Here is a 14,612-nt window from a genome sequence, read left to right as displayed (position 1 = left end):
CCACTTCTAGAGCCCAGAATTCCATGATCAGATTGCCCAGAGCCTGCATGCAGGGCTGCCCTAACCTCCTCCCCTGTCCTGCGCTCTGCCCAGGTGCATCACAGGGACGTACAGTGCCAAGGCGCAGGTGCCTACAGCGGAGGGGGTGGGGGGCCCTTGTGATACAGAGAAGGGGGGAGGCCCTTTCCTGGGCCTGCAGTGTTGGAGATCATACAAAATGAGTTCTGAAAAGGCTACATTTTCTTTAGCCACAAGGAGCTTACAGGAAACCCTTCACCTTTTGCCTCCTCTTCTTCATAACTCTATCAGTGCCGTGACGAAAAGCTGAAACTTAATTTTCTTATGTGCTTGAAAGTCAGCTTTCTATTATTTTGTAACAGAAGTTAAAATGTGTTTCTCATTTCAAAGCAGTGTTTACCCTTTCCATGGGTTCCTCTACTGATTTCTGGTTATGAGCTATTGATCCCGATGGAAAGAATAACGTGCCCACCTAGAGCCACCCCCACCCCCCACATTACTTCTGGCTGCATGTGAAAAATGAAGGTGCTCTGCGGGTGAGCGGAGCCTTGACCCTTGAGGTGTGAAGCCATCCTGGAGAAGGCACAGCCTGAGCTCTGAAACCCTGGTACTTGAGTTTATTCCCATTTCCTTCATGTGTGAGAGCTAGCTTAGATATTGGGACCCACAAAAGGGAGCCCCCCCATTCCCGCACCCTGCCAGTGGCCTGGCCCACGTCACAAACACATAAAGCCAAGGCAGCTTGCACTTATGGGAAACACCTGTCAAGGAATGAGAAGTGCATCAGTCTTAATCCTCCGCCTGGCCTTCAGCTAGCTCATCTTACTGTAGAAAACAGAACCTGTTAGCCAGTCATGTCCTGTCTCCATGCTGCCTTCTCTAACACTTTATAAAACTTGTTCTTGCCCAGAATCCCTCATCCCTGGGTTGTTTTCCTTCAAATAAAGGACATCAAACTCCTTACTAATTGTTTTAGTTTTGTCATTGGACAGTTTTGGTGACAAGATGGGACCCAGAAACAGCTGCTGAAGATCCCAGGGACCGCTCCTAGGTCCAGGTGAGGGTACCTACAAAGCCCTTGTGATTCTCTGCCTTTTAGGCTGCTCTCTGGGATCTCCCAAAGCTTCTCTCGGATCAAACTCTATTTTGTATTCTGAGCTCCTTGAGTTTGTCTTAATCCTTCTAACTCCAGATTTTCCAGGAGAGACTTAGTGAACTCACAGCATTTGGGTTTGTGTCGAAGCTCATCTACAAGGTAAGTGCCTTCAGGGGTCCTGACAGATCTCAGAAACTGGGCACCAGCAGCCAGAAACAGTAAATCTAGTTGAATTAGGAGGATTATTTCAACAAGGAAAATAATGGGTACCCCTCAGTCTAAGAAAATAAGATGGCAGCTATCAGAAGACTCCCAGAGCTTTGAGGTAAGTCCACAGCATAGACTGCTGGGGATTTGGAGAAATAAATTTAGAGGAGAAACTTGGATTTCTTTGACCACATCAAAATCTAAGTAGGCCTAAATCAGGACTATTAATAGCCATTAGGACTCTACCATTATAAAGAAATCTCATGAAGGACATCATAGATCTGTTGTTCATGGGAGTCTGAGAGCCAAAGCTACAAAATTGATGGGCATGGGTCAAGCACTTAAAAGCTGTTAGAGTGCTCACGACCCAACTCCTGTGCTAGGATAAATTGCTCATGAAATGGGTTAGATTGACAGTAGGTCATCTGCCAATTCTCAAGAAAATCTCTGTGCAAAAAAAGTATACTGTAAAACGCCACAAAATCTCTAACTCAGGGGCATATTCCCTTACATATTAATTTGGCTCCAAGAGACCTAAGGCTTGGCTAAAGAAATGAGATCCCCAAGTTTCAAAGAATTAAACGTGCCACCTTTGAATACAACTGCTTATTTTAGTCTAAGAACTGTGGTCCTGGAAGCTATAGATGTCTACAAAAATGGCAAAATCTTATTAAAACAACGTAGAATTACAATGGCTATTACAGGAAATATTCCAACTAGACAAGATTATTCATTTAAGAGGTGCACTTGAAACCTATTAAATGAGAGAAAATATTTGCAAGTTACGTATCTGATAAGGGTTAATATCCAAAATATATTTTAAAAATCATACAATTCAATATCAAAAAAAAAAAACCCAACCAAATAATCCCATTTAAAAATAGGCAGAGGATCTGAATAGACTTTATTCCAAAAAAAGACATCCAGATGGTCAGCAGGCACTTGAAAAGATGCTCAAAATCACTTATCATCAAAGAAAAGCAAATCAAAACCACAATAAGATATCACCCCATACCTATTAGAATGGATATAATCAAAAAGACAAGAAATAAGTGTTGGCAAGGATGGAAAGAAAAGGAAACCCCTGTGCACTGTTGGTGGGAATGTAAATTGGTGCATCCACATGGAAAACAGTATGGAGGTGCCTCGAAAATTAAAAATAGAATTTCCATATGATCCAGCAATTTCCCTTCTGGATATTTATCCAAAGAAAACAAAACCACTAAGTCAAAAAGATATATGCGGCATTATTTATGATAGCCAAGACATGGAAATAGCTTAAGTGTCCATCAGTGGATAAATGAGTAAAGAAGATGTAGTAGATATACACAATATTTTGAATATTATATAATATATATAATTTATTATTCAATATACATATTGAATATATTTAGCCGTAAAATGAGAATGAAATTTTGCCATTTGTGACATGAATGGACCTTGAAGGCATTATGCTGATATAAGTCAGACAAAGACAAATCCCATATGATCTCACTTACATGTAGAATCTTTAAAAAAAGAAGACCAAGCTCATAAATGCAGAGAATGGATTGGTGGTTGTCAGACAAGGACCAGTGGTGAAATGGATGAAGGGGGTCAAAAGATACAAACTTCCAGTTATAAAGTGAGTGATGGGCATGTAATGTGCAGCGTGGCAGCTATAGTTAATAATACTTCGCTGCCTATTTGAAAGCTCCTAAGAGAGTAGATCTTAAAAGTGCTCATTACAAAAAAAAAATGTAACTATGTGTGGTGACAGATGCTAACTAGACTTATTGTGGTGATCATTTTGCAGTGTATACAAATATTGAATCATTATGTTGTATCCCCCAAATTAATGAATATTATATGTCAATTATACCTCAATTTTAAAAGGGAGGGGTGGTTATGCTTGTGGCAACAAAGATATTCTGGCCCTGCTGGTCCCAGTGGGTTGCAATCAAAATATTGCTCATTTTGTTGTTTGTTTCCTACTTTATGTACTGACTCACTTCATGATAGTTTCTTAAAAATTTCCTCTTGCCATTTTTCAAACAAAGATGAAAGATAGGGATGCCTGAGTGGCTCAGCGGTGGAACGTCTGCCTTTGGCTCAGGGCATGATCCTGGGATTCAGGAATTGAGTCCCGCATCGGGCTCCCTGCAGGGAGCTTGCTTCTCCCTCTGCCTGTGTCTCTGCCTCTCTCTGTGTCTCTCATGAATAAATAAATCAAGTCTTTAAAAACAAAAAACCAAAGATGAAAGATAAATATTTTGTGAGGCTTCTATTCTGCTTTCTTCTTCTGTCCTTTCTTCTCTACATTTGCCAAGTGAATTTGTGTACTTGTCTTCTGTTTTGACACTGACATGGTCCAATTTCTCAGCAGTTTACATGCTCACTTTATTCACTAACAGGTTTTTCTACCTTTTCTTTTCAATAATACCATGTAAATTACCCTAACTTTTTCTCTTAAATAATCCTACTTAGTTTAGGGATGCTTTAAAATTGAGATAGAAAATTCCTTTATACTGGAGAGAGAGAGGGAGAAAGAGAGAGAGAGAGTTATTGAGAGAATGAATCAGAAAGTAGCCAGTGACTTAAAAAACTGATCCATCTTTTTGCTGAAAGTAGTAGAAACGTACTAAAGCAGTAAGAATCTTGGTTCCACAATGAATCTACAAGCCAACCCACACAAATAGCTCTCAAGTCATTTTTGCTCAGTGCAGAGCAATTTCCTAGGAATCAGGAAACCCAGTTCTTAAATCACCTTAGTTCTAACCTTTTAAACCTTCTAACACAGTTGATTGTATGGATTTAGGGAATCCTTGAACTCTCCTGGGCTTCATTTCCCCTATCTATAAAAGGAGATTTTGGGTAGAGACTAAAATCCTTACCGGCTGTAAAATGCTAAATTAGGTCTTTACAGTATTTTTCATGACCTGAAATTTGACCTTGATTATCTTTTTAATTTGATGGAAGAATGTAAAATTTTGGTGTTATTAGTTTTGTATGGGAGGGATGGCTCCTTGAGTTAAGTATTGTGAAAAAAAGTCATTGTTCCCAAATCAATGAACAGAATGGGGTACCTATTCTAATTGGCACACAAAAGCCTCTAAAAGGCTCCAAAATGCCAAAATAGCTTCATTGAAATGCTCATTGCAAAAAGCTATGAAAAATTAAAGACACAAGAGGTACCTAAAACAAAAGACCATAAGGCTGACATGAGCCCCGCTACTCCCCTATATCTTCCTTTATATGAGTACTCAGGGACTACTAATCCTCTATCTGTACTGTCTTCTCTGAAGAGACCACAGGACTGTAAACAAAAGTCTGCCAAGTTAGTAGTCTTACAGACACCTCATATCTGCCCTCAGTGGAGGACCCCCCCATATATATGAGCTCCTCCCAGACTGATGGGACTCCAAAGGATTCTCTTGCAACTGCTACCAGATATTCCCTTAAACGCCAAGGGGAAATTAAAATTAAAATTAATGGAAAACCTTACCAAATTCTGGTAGATATGAGGGCTACACTCTCTGCTTTAAACCCCACTTGCTTCAGACCTTGTAGGTGAGATCCTAGGAAAACTGGAAAAAATGGGCACAGGGTGAGAATCCTCACCAGAATTAGCTCTCCCAAACCTCTGCTGTGCCCAAAGAGGAAGGTAAAATTTCATGTCCCTTCCTTTCCAAACCTAGACCCACTGATTATTGATCTTTTCTCTCCCAGGGACAACTGTTGCCTTCTCGTGTGTCTCAAATGGTGTCCTGAGAACTTGGCTTGGCAAAATCAGGTTGGGGGCTCTAAAAATATGGCCAGACAGAAATGTGGCCCACATCCCATTTTGCAGCCAGATAGGGCCAAACAGAAATGTGGGTTGCACTCCATTTGTAGCTGGTGTCCTTTCAACTTTTGCCAGTTCTCAAGGAAACTGTCTAAATATTTCTTTCTTCAGGTGATCTTTGGCAGTGGCTCTGGATCCTGAGAGGGTACTATCTTTTGCACCCTCTGTGAGGATGCCTCTTGCATCCAAGGGGTTGTTCAATCTTGCCAGGAATATTGACTATTTGTCTTGGGTGAAACCTGACAAGATACTTGAAAGGATTTTTTAAGCAGCTCTGTGGTCAGAAATTGGCCAAATTGAAAGCTGATATTCAGAGCCTGATAGGAACTTTTTTCTATGTCTTCCTCCTCTAAGCTAAATGAAACTATGTACCCAGAAGGAAAGAAAAACATTCCAAAGACAGAGAGCTCTAAATCTAGAGCATAGGAATGTTTTGATTTCCATCTTACTTGAAAATCTTCTCCCTGATAGAAAGACATAAAGAAGCAAGCCAGAAAGAGAGCATGGAATCCTAACCACTAGACCACCAGGGAAACAAACCAGAAAGGGGGGGTGGGGAGAAGCAAACTGAAGATAATGTAGTTGGATGGGCAGGTCAGCCTGGGAGGTCATTCAGGTTACAACCTAGGTCTAAGAAATTAAAAACAAGTGTCTCTTTCTTATAAATTGAGCCTTTACAGGAACAAAAACTCATCTCAAAAAGCAATTCAAAGCCCACCTATCCTCTTGACCAATTCTCTTGACCCCAAACTCTCCAATTCATCTATAAAGGTGTGGTTTGTAAAATTCTGAAGTTAGGAAACAAAATCCTTCTTGGAGGGACTTGCATTCTTTTCCTGACCATTTGCAGTGTAAATGTTCTACTCAGTCTTCTCTGGGAACTAAGGGCCATCTCTTTGAAATGCAAACTTCAGGGAGGTAATTCTTATGGGAAGGAAAAAAGAGAGAAAAAAAGAGAAAAAATTTGGAGACAAGGAAAATGAAAAATCTTTCCAAAGATGAAGGCATCTGAGCAGGTAAGCTTAATTTATTTCATTTGCTAGAAACACAGTTTGGATCCAAGTATTCTTTTATAAGTTAGTGAGTTTTGCATTATCTTGACTGTCAATGGCTAAAATTTTAAAACATAAGCTATCAGATCTGTTTTTATCTGTCTGTATACTATGTATGTCTATGTATGTGTGTTATAAGTATGGGCTTTTTCTTCTACCTTGGTACTGACAAAATTAATTTGTAAAGAATTCTATTTGATAAGCTTCAAAAAATTAAGCATTTATATAAATAAGCATACTCTCAGAAATTTAGAAACCAACATAAATGTTCAAGTTCTCATGATTTAGGGTAACCTTCAGGAAACAAAAGCTAGTTTGTCAGTTTAATTAAAACAGGCATGTCTTGCGGCTCCTGGGTGACTCAAGCCAGGTAAGCTCTGACTCTTGATCTCAGCTCAGGTCTTGATCTCCCGGTGGTGAGTTTATGCCCTGCATTGGGCTCCACACTGGACCAAAGCCCAAAGACAAAAGCTCTTGGTAGCTCTTTTGAACTATCAATATTAAATACAGTTCTGCACAAAAGTTTCATTCTACCTAGGTTTTGCTACCAGTCAAATAAGTTCATGTTATCTCTGCTACAAAATTTGTCGGCAAGAAAGATACTTAAAATGTTTAGCCATTTAATGTCTCATGAGTAATCTAAGCATAATTATTAAGAATAAGTAAATTAAATAGATATAAGTAAGATACAAGTTTATAAACTTTTCAACAATAATTTACAGTCATGGCATATCTACTTAAAAAATATGGTAACTTGAAAACTTAAAGTCACATGGTCAAATGATGAATATTCACTGAATATCTAGATCACTTTCTAAAAAGATAAAATACTGAAACATTAATTACTCAACATAGGTTTATCTACTTTTGGCTTCCTTTTCCAGAGGAACTAAAAATATTTGAGTCTACTCATAAACGTGTTTTGTGTCACAGTGAAAAATTCACTGCAAGGAAAAATATATTTCTAGAAATTATAATATGTATATAAACTGGCCAATCCACAGAACTGTAGTTTGACAGTTCGCAAGTGCTTACTTCTTGGTTTTCACGAGAAATTAATGATTCTAAGTGTTAAGAATTCTAGTCAATATAAATAATTTAAATTACTAGAAATAATAAAGTTAACAACTTTATGAAGAGAAAGTAGGATGTATTTTTGGTAAGAAAAGGTAAAAGGTATACGTATGTGGTTTTTGTAAAGGGAAGGGAGTGTGATTTTGTGCTAAAGTAAAATTATTGATCCAGAATGAGAAAGGGAGGTGGGGAATAAGACAAACTTGAATGGATATAAAAAAAATGGTAAAGTATTTATGAGAGCGGAATCTTGGGAAAGGAGTTTTAGGTGCAGTTAACCTGGCTAAGATTGGAATGGATTTAATTAAGTTCTTTAAAAAATGATTTTAATATAAAAAAGTACACTGGAACAAAATTGGAATTTGGTTTTCTCTCTGTTAAAAGAACAAAGTTTTCTTGGACTATTGATCTGTTCTTTATAAGAAATTGTGAAAGTTTTTTTTTTTTAACTTTTGAGTAATCTACTTGGACAGCAAAGATCTTGTGTCTTAACCAAAATAATTTACTATGCTTCCTGTTGTCTTTATCAGGTAGGATTACTTAGGAAAACCCAGTCTTCTTGATGTTAAAGGAGCTAAGTTCTGTTCATCATTATGTAACCTTCTGTGTTTGCCTTTAGCATCTCATCATCACTTTGGTGAAATAGATAATTAAGTATTATTTCCTATTTATCTGTGATCCTGGTTAGTCGAATGTTCAAACCTATAGCCATTTTGACAACATCTCCAAACCAAATTCTAAATGAAGTCTTCTGAACTCAAAGTAACTTTGAGATTTCCCAGAGAATCCCTGGAAAATCTCAAAGGATTTGTCTCTCATCTTGGAAAGGAGAGGCATTAAACTAATTAGGTTTATTTGGTATGCTGAATTATGTGGGTAGCATTGTCAAATAAGAAGTGATGATAAACTTTAGGTTACATGTATTTGGATATATATTACTAATATTGGAATTCCAAAAGTTGGTTAAAGTCTAGAAAGTTGTCCATACTCCCATTGTCCAATTATTATCCTAAATTATTGTATGTCACAGAAATAACTACATTTCCTTATCAAATGAACTCTCCTTAGATTTTCAACCATGGGCATTTTTAAGTCTTTTGTCATTTACAGACAGTTATTGCTTTACTATGATCCTTTTGCAAAAGTGAGATTCATGAAAAGAACACTTGCCAAGAACCCTTGAGCACAGACACCCTGGCCAAATTACAAGATGTTGAAATTTGGTGTATATTTCACAACTGAAGAAGGCTCCACATGATACTGTCCTGTACAAACACTAGTGACCTCAAAATCAAGCTTCCTGGGACAAGAATCCACTGATATCACAAAGTAGACTGCTGGTACCCAAGACATTAGAACCAGAATCCTGATCCCTTCCCCTCTCAACACAAAACCCCTCCCCCCCTTGGTATCTGCTATCTGCTTTGCCATTCTTTCTCTTTCTGCAGGTGGGGAAAATAATGTTATCATTCATATTTCTGGAGTTCATGGAAATGGAGAAATCTATCTGACTGATGGGTTTGCCACCAAACCCCCCGGTGAGTTCATGATACTGGGCTCCTTTAGTATTGCCCGTTACAAATTTTTCTACAAACAATGCCTCTTTGCCTTGTGCTAGATGCTAAGCTCCCTCTCTATAGTGTCAGACTCTCTAACCCTGTCCCTGCAAGTCAATGCCCCTGCTTCCAATTAAAAACTCCAAACTTGAGAAACTTCCCATCCTGGCTCTGCCACAGAAAGAGAAATTGGTATAATACCATCTTGTGGTCTATAGACTCTTCAATCTGACTTGCCTCCAGGGCTATAATCTTTCCTGTTCAGAGCCTTGGCTAGTTGCCATGTGTTCCACTATTCTAACAGCCTCCACCATGGGACATCACTTTTAGTAATGCCACTGTGCTCCTCCTGGGCTTTTCTTTATCTATGGAGGGCTAGTATCCCCTCATTTATGGGCAGCTCCATGTTAAATAGATGGGAAATGTTTGGAAGCTGTGGTCTGTGCTACCTCAGCACACCTGACTGTCCATAGCCAAACCTTCATGTCGGGCTACACTTCTCAACCTACATCACAGGCTCAAATGGGAATTGTCAGGAGGCATTCATGATTCAAAATTCACTTCTTTGGGCAGATCCCTACTACCCTGGCTTGGAGTGAGTATACATGAGGTTATGATTAGGAATCTCTTCTTAACTCTTGAAAGTTTTGCAGAATTTCCTGCTACAGCAGTAGGTGTCAAAAAAAAAAAAAAAATCCCTACACTCTCTGACCAGAGTTGCTCCTGATAATAGGACAGCTTTTGACTATCTTTTAGCTGAGCAAAGAGATGTCTGTGCTGTGGCCAACATGACTTGCCACACTTACATTAACACTTCTGGGAAAGTTGAGAGTCAGCTAGATAAGATCACTGGACAAGCCATTTGGCTTACAAAAGTGACTCCTTCCATGGGCCTTTCTTTGATCTGTTTCATCTAAGTTAGTCTGGGTTATGGGGATCGTGGCTTCCAACCATTCTCCAAATGTTGGATATTATCCTGCTTATAGTCATTCTAACAGTCTCCCTGGTACACTGTGTTCTCTCAAAAGCTTTAAATGCATATGTGCAGCCACTGGTGACCAGACAAATGGTCTCCCTTCACTCAGAATGCTAAAAACAAGATAAAAAAGAAAAAAGGGCAATGAAGGGACTGGGACCTTGATATCCTAATCTATGATTTCCAGTTGGAGACCCAACCTGATTCCAACACCAACAAAAAGCGATACCTTGAAACAGCTCTAGTATCGTAGATTTTGATCAATACTCTCAAAGGGGGGAACTGAGATAAAGTTAATTCATATATTGGAACCCACAAAATGGAGGCTGCCCCAGTGGCCTGGACCACACCACAAATCTAAACCTAAATCAGCCTGGCTTACAGGAAACATCTGTCAAGGGAAGCTAACATATGCCAATCACAACCTTCCATCAGAGCTCCAGCTAGCTCACCTACCCTTGAAAACAGGACCTGCTAGCCTTCAAAGGACACCCCCGACCCACTAGTCTACCGTGCCCTGTTTCCACGCTGCCTCTTCTAACACTATAAAACTTGCTCTTCCCCAGAATCCCTCTGGAAGAGTGCTCTACTGCTTGTGGGGTATCATACCGTACTCCCCATCCAAGCTTTCCCTTGAATAAGGACATCCTACTCATTACCGAACTGCTCTAGTCTTGCCATTTGACATGCCACTAGGAGGGACAGGGGAACACCACTCCTTGCTTATTATATTCCACAGTGATAATTCAGTATGAAACTAGTAACCAAACCCAGATTGCCTCCCAGATGGGGATGAGATAAAAAGAGCTGAATAAAGTCACATGGGCTAATTCAAGAGCCAGATATAAATAGAATAAAATTAAACTGGGGCTAGAATTTGGGGGCAGAAAATAGTACTTTTCTTGTGGTTCTTCCAGAGCCTCGGCAATGCAGGCCTGATGTTTAAGATCTAATTTGTGATGCCGCAAAGAATTTACTGGTTCAAATTTCCTTTGCTCCTCACTTTTTGTTCCAAGCCAGAAGCCACTGAAGCTGGCGAAGATCCTGGGAAGGGCCATGGGATGATATGGAGAGAGGGGCCTCTAGTGTTGAGCTACTTTTCTGCCATCCAGCAGCACTCGATTCACTTACGTATGAATGTCTGTTTATCTATAATCATAATTCCGCTTCTCTGCGAAAGCCTGGGCTTAAAGTTTAAGTGTGTGTCTGTCACTTCCGGGATAACGTTAAGAAATTTAATAATGGCAGAATTGAAGTGGTAACGCTCAACAGTAAGGAAAACCTTGAGTCAGCAAGCAATATCTGGTAAGGGCCTATTAAATCTTCAGGCCTGGGACGGTTGCTAAAAGCAGTTTCCAGAAGTCTAAGATATAAAAAGGCAACTAAAACATCAGGAGTAAATAAGTCTCAAATGAATAAGGAGGACACTGTCTATCTTTCATCTATACACACACCATAAAAAAAATTCTGTAGTAAATCCCATGTTCCAGGCACTCAACCAGGCTCCAAACTATAGTGATGGAAGACAAAGCGCTTTGTCTATCCTCAGGGGTCCACAGGTAATCAGGGGAGGCCGACACATTACAACCAGGACTGAATACTATTCAAAACTGCAGCCCTTCTAGCCAAGGCTTCAAGGTGCCTAGGAGTGAGCAGGGCAAGGGAAAGGGGAAACGATACTCCAGCCTCAGGAAGTGGAAGTCCTGAGCATGCTGGAGCTGAGAAAGCACAGGCTGTGCTAACATTAGCATCCCCACGGGATACGGTAGGAAGGCAGGTTGGCACCCAGGGGTGCACCTCACTTCCCCGAGGTGACACCTTTGCCATTCGTTGATTTGGCAACGTGCTGAGCATCTTCTGTTATCAGGCAGTGGACGTGCATGGAGGCCCCCAAGATGAGTGAGACATGGCCTGAACCCCTCAGACACTCAAGGTCTAGTGGGGGAAGGGGACAGGAAAGCCACCATCCACTAATCCACAAAATAAATGCAACCAGAGGGCTACACCAGGGCTCCTGCACAACAGAGGGAGTGAGTGGCTGGGTCTGAGCCAAGGACTCAGAGGATGTGGCATTTGGTTTGTGCCTTAAAGATGAATGGCAGTGGCCAAAGTGGACAAAGACAGGGAGAGAGGAAGAGGGGGCCACTGTGGCGGAAGCCTGGTGTCTGCAAGGGCCACTACCAACCCTCCTATCTGATCAGAATCCAGCTCGGCAGTCTGGAGTCTCTCCTGAAAGCGAGTGAGAACTATGGGTTTACAGGAGGACCAAGGCAGAGGCCCCCAGACTTCTTCCTGGAGGAGGAGGGGGCAGAAAGTAACACAGTAAGATTCTCACTGTTTAAATAAAATCTGGAGATGGTAGGACAGATGGGTTGGGGCGGCACACAACAGTCCAGTTCGTGTTGATCACAATTATACACTGTTGAGAGATTCTTGAGTTTGATTTTGGGGGATTTGGCCAGAGAAGATCTCCAGTCCGTGTGGTTTGGGCTAAAATTTCTTCCCATTATTCTCCAGAATGCACAGCAATAGCCGTAATCATAGCACCACACTTGCTTATTGTACATTTCGAATATGCAAGGCCTGCCACTGAGAATCCTGCCTGGGAACTCTCATGACAGAGGCTCCCTATTTCACAGGTGAAGCAACTGAGGTTTCCGAAGCCAGGTAATGAGGTGAAGCTCATAAGGCTACCAGGCAGGAGCTCTTGGAGGTTTTTGGACTGCCAAGCCCACGTTCTTAACCATATACAGTCTTCTCTCTCTCTCTTTTTTTTAACCGTTAATCAAGGCCCCTTGTTGCTAACGTACCCCTTATGCTAAAATTTTTGCAACTGCGTTATTTTCCTCAGATATTGCTACTAGACACAGCAGGGAAGGATTCCAGCAATATCTTTGTTGCCAACATGTTAAATGTAGTCTGGAAAGCTTTAAATGCTAATGGTAGAATGTCACCTGTCTGAATGTGCTGAGCATAAACCAGGAGAACATAAGAAGGCAACTTGAAGGCTGAACTGGAGGCAAACCTGTATTGCGGGATTCTTTCCATCCTCCCTGATTATATCCCATCAGTTAACACCACATCTGGTTCTGGCGCCAACCAGGGGCACTCAACCAAGAAGGAATTATGGAATGTTCCAGTAAGGGATGGGATTTTTCCTGTAACAGCTTTCATCAAAATTTACCCTTTGAGCTAGTCTTATCCTATAACCTTCTCCGGCTCCAACATAGCAGCTGGCATCAGAGATCAAAAACATACCCTGAAAGTCATCCTGGGAGCCAGGGCAGACTTCAGCTCTTCAACATTAACCCCAAAAAGGAGGAGGAATTCTGGGAGCGGCCAACAGGATGTTTATTACTTCTGTCCACTGGTACCAGCTTCCCCTCACAATTGGAAGCCTCTCGATGCCTGCTATCCGTGTCCTGAAGCGCTGCTTTCAGAGCTGAAGCTGTCCAGGGCAATTCTGACAACATGAAAGCACATTGACTTGTGGAGATCATTAAGAAGTCAATGGAAAAGTGAGAACCAGTTCTTGCCCTCCTTAATAAGTGTTCTGGATAGAAGATCTTATAATGAGGTCAGAGAGCAAAATTCTCTTATCATGATATTCTAGTACTCCCCAACGAAACCAATTTCTTTTTTTTTTTTTTTTCGAAACCAATTTCTTTATTCCTCTTCTCTGCCTCCTCTGCACCCTCCCTCCTTCTTCATAACAACTATTGTTCCTGGCTCATGCTCTCTCCTGGAGGACCTTTGGACCTGCAGATTGCTAACGAGATGGTTGATCCCTGCCTTGGCCTGAGTGCAGCTCTGGAAGGCCAGCCTGCCCCGTGCAGGATGCTCCGTCCTCCTCAGAACCTTCTTCCCGACCTTACCACTTCTTGGTACTTAAATTCTACATCTAGCAATTACTTTCCTCCTCGAGCAGTTGGTTTCCACTTGAACAGGCAGCTGGAGGTAGTCAAAGCATGACTTAAATAATCGTTTACTATTGTAAAGCTCCTTTCATCCATAGGCTTACCATTAATCACACTGGAAAATAATAGAATGGTAAAGAGTGATTGCTGGTATTAATAAAATCATGTCAGCTGAGGACAGAACCAACCAAACATAGCCATTGGGAACTGCTATACCGCCTTATTATCTCTGAATGATTGTCCAGCTGGCAGATCCGAGCTACGTGCTCACAAACAAAAGGTTATACTCAATGGGACACCGCACACGGGCAGCAGGGTTTAGGCTTCTGACATGGTTACGTCTCCAGGTTCTGTAACCCAGTATCTCAGAGGCTGTTTTGTTAACTGGAAGGTCGATATATTACTATGCAATGAAATGCAAGATATATTTTTTTTAATCCAGAGATGAAAACCTACCAAAACTATGAGGCAAGCTGTCTTGTGAATCTGACATTACAGAAGGGGAAGTGAGGGCTGTGGTTCGGCCAACCCAACTGGACTGGTCGCCCCTCTCCACAAATATCAATAGTTATGTCTGTGTGCCAGGCACTGTTCTAGGAGCTGGGGATGGAGAAGTTGGCAAACTCCCTGCCCTTTTGGAGTTCATCCCTATTGAGAGGAAAGGCAAAAAGCAAACAGATAAATGCATAACACAATGTCAAGGAATGAGAAGTGCTAAGAAATAAAGCAAGGAAAGAGAGAGAGGGTAAAAAAGCAAAGAAGGAGAGAGACGGCAAAGGTACTGAGGGACTGTCCCTCTGAGGAGGGTGCATCTGAGCAGAGAACAAGTGAAGAGGATACAAGCTATGTGAGCATCTGCGGGGGGGCCAGGCCAGCAGTGGGAAGAGGCCTGC

Source organism: Canis aureus, chromosome 5 (genome assembly GCF_053574225.1).
Source record: "Canis aureus isolate CA01 chromosome 5, VMU_Caureus_v.1.0, whole genome shotgun sequence".
NCBI classification, from domain to species: Eukaryota; Metazoa; Chordata; class Mammalia; order Carnivora; family Canidae; genus Canis; species Canis aureus.
The sequence above is the reverse complement of the archived record's forward strand: the minus strand, read 5'-3'. Positions refer to the sequence as shown.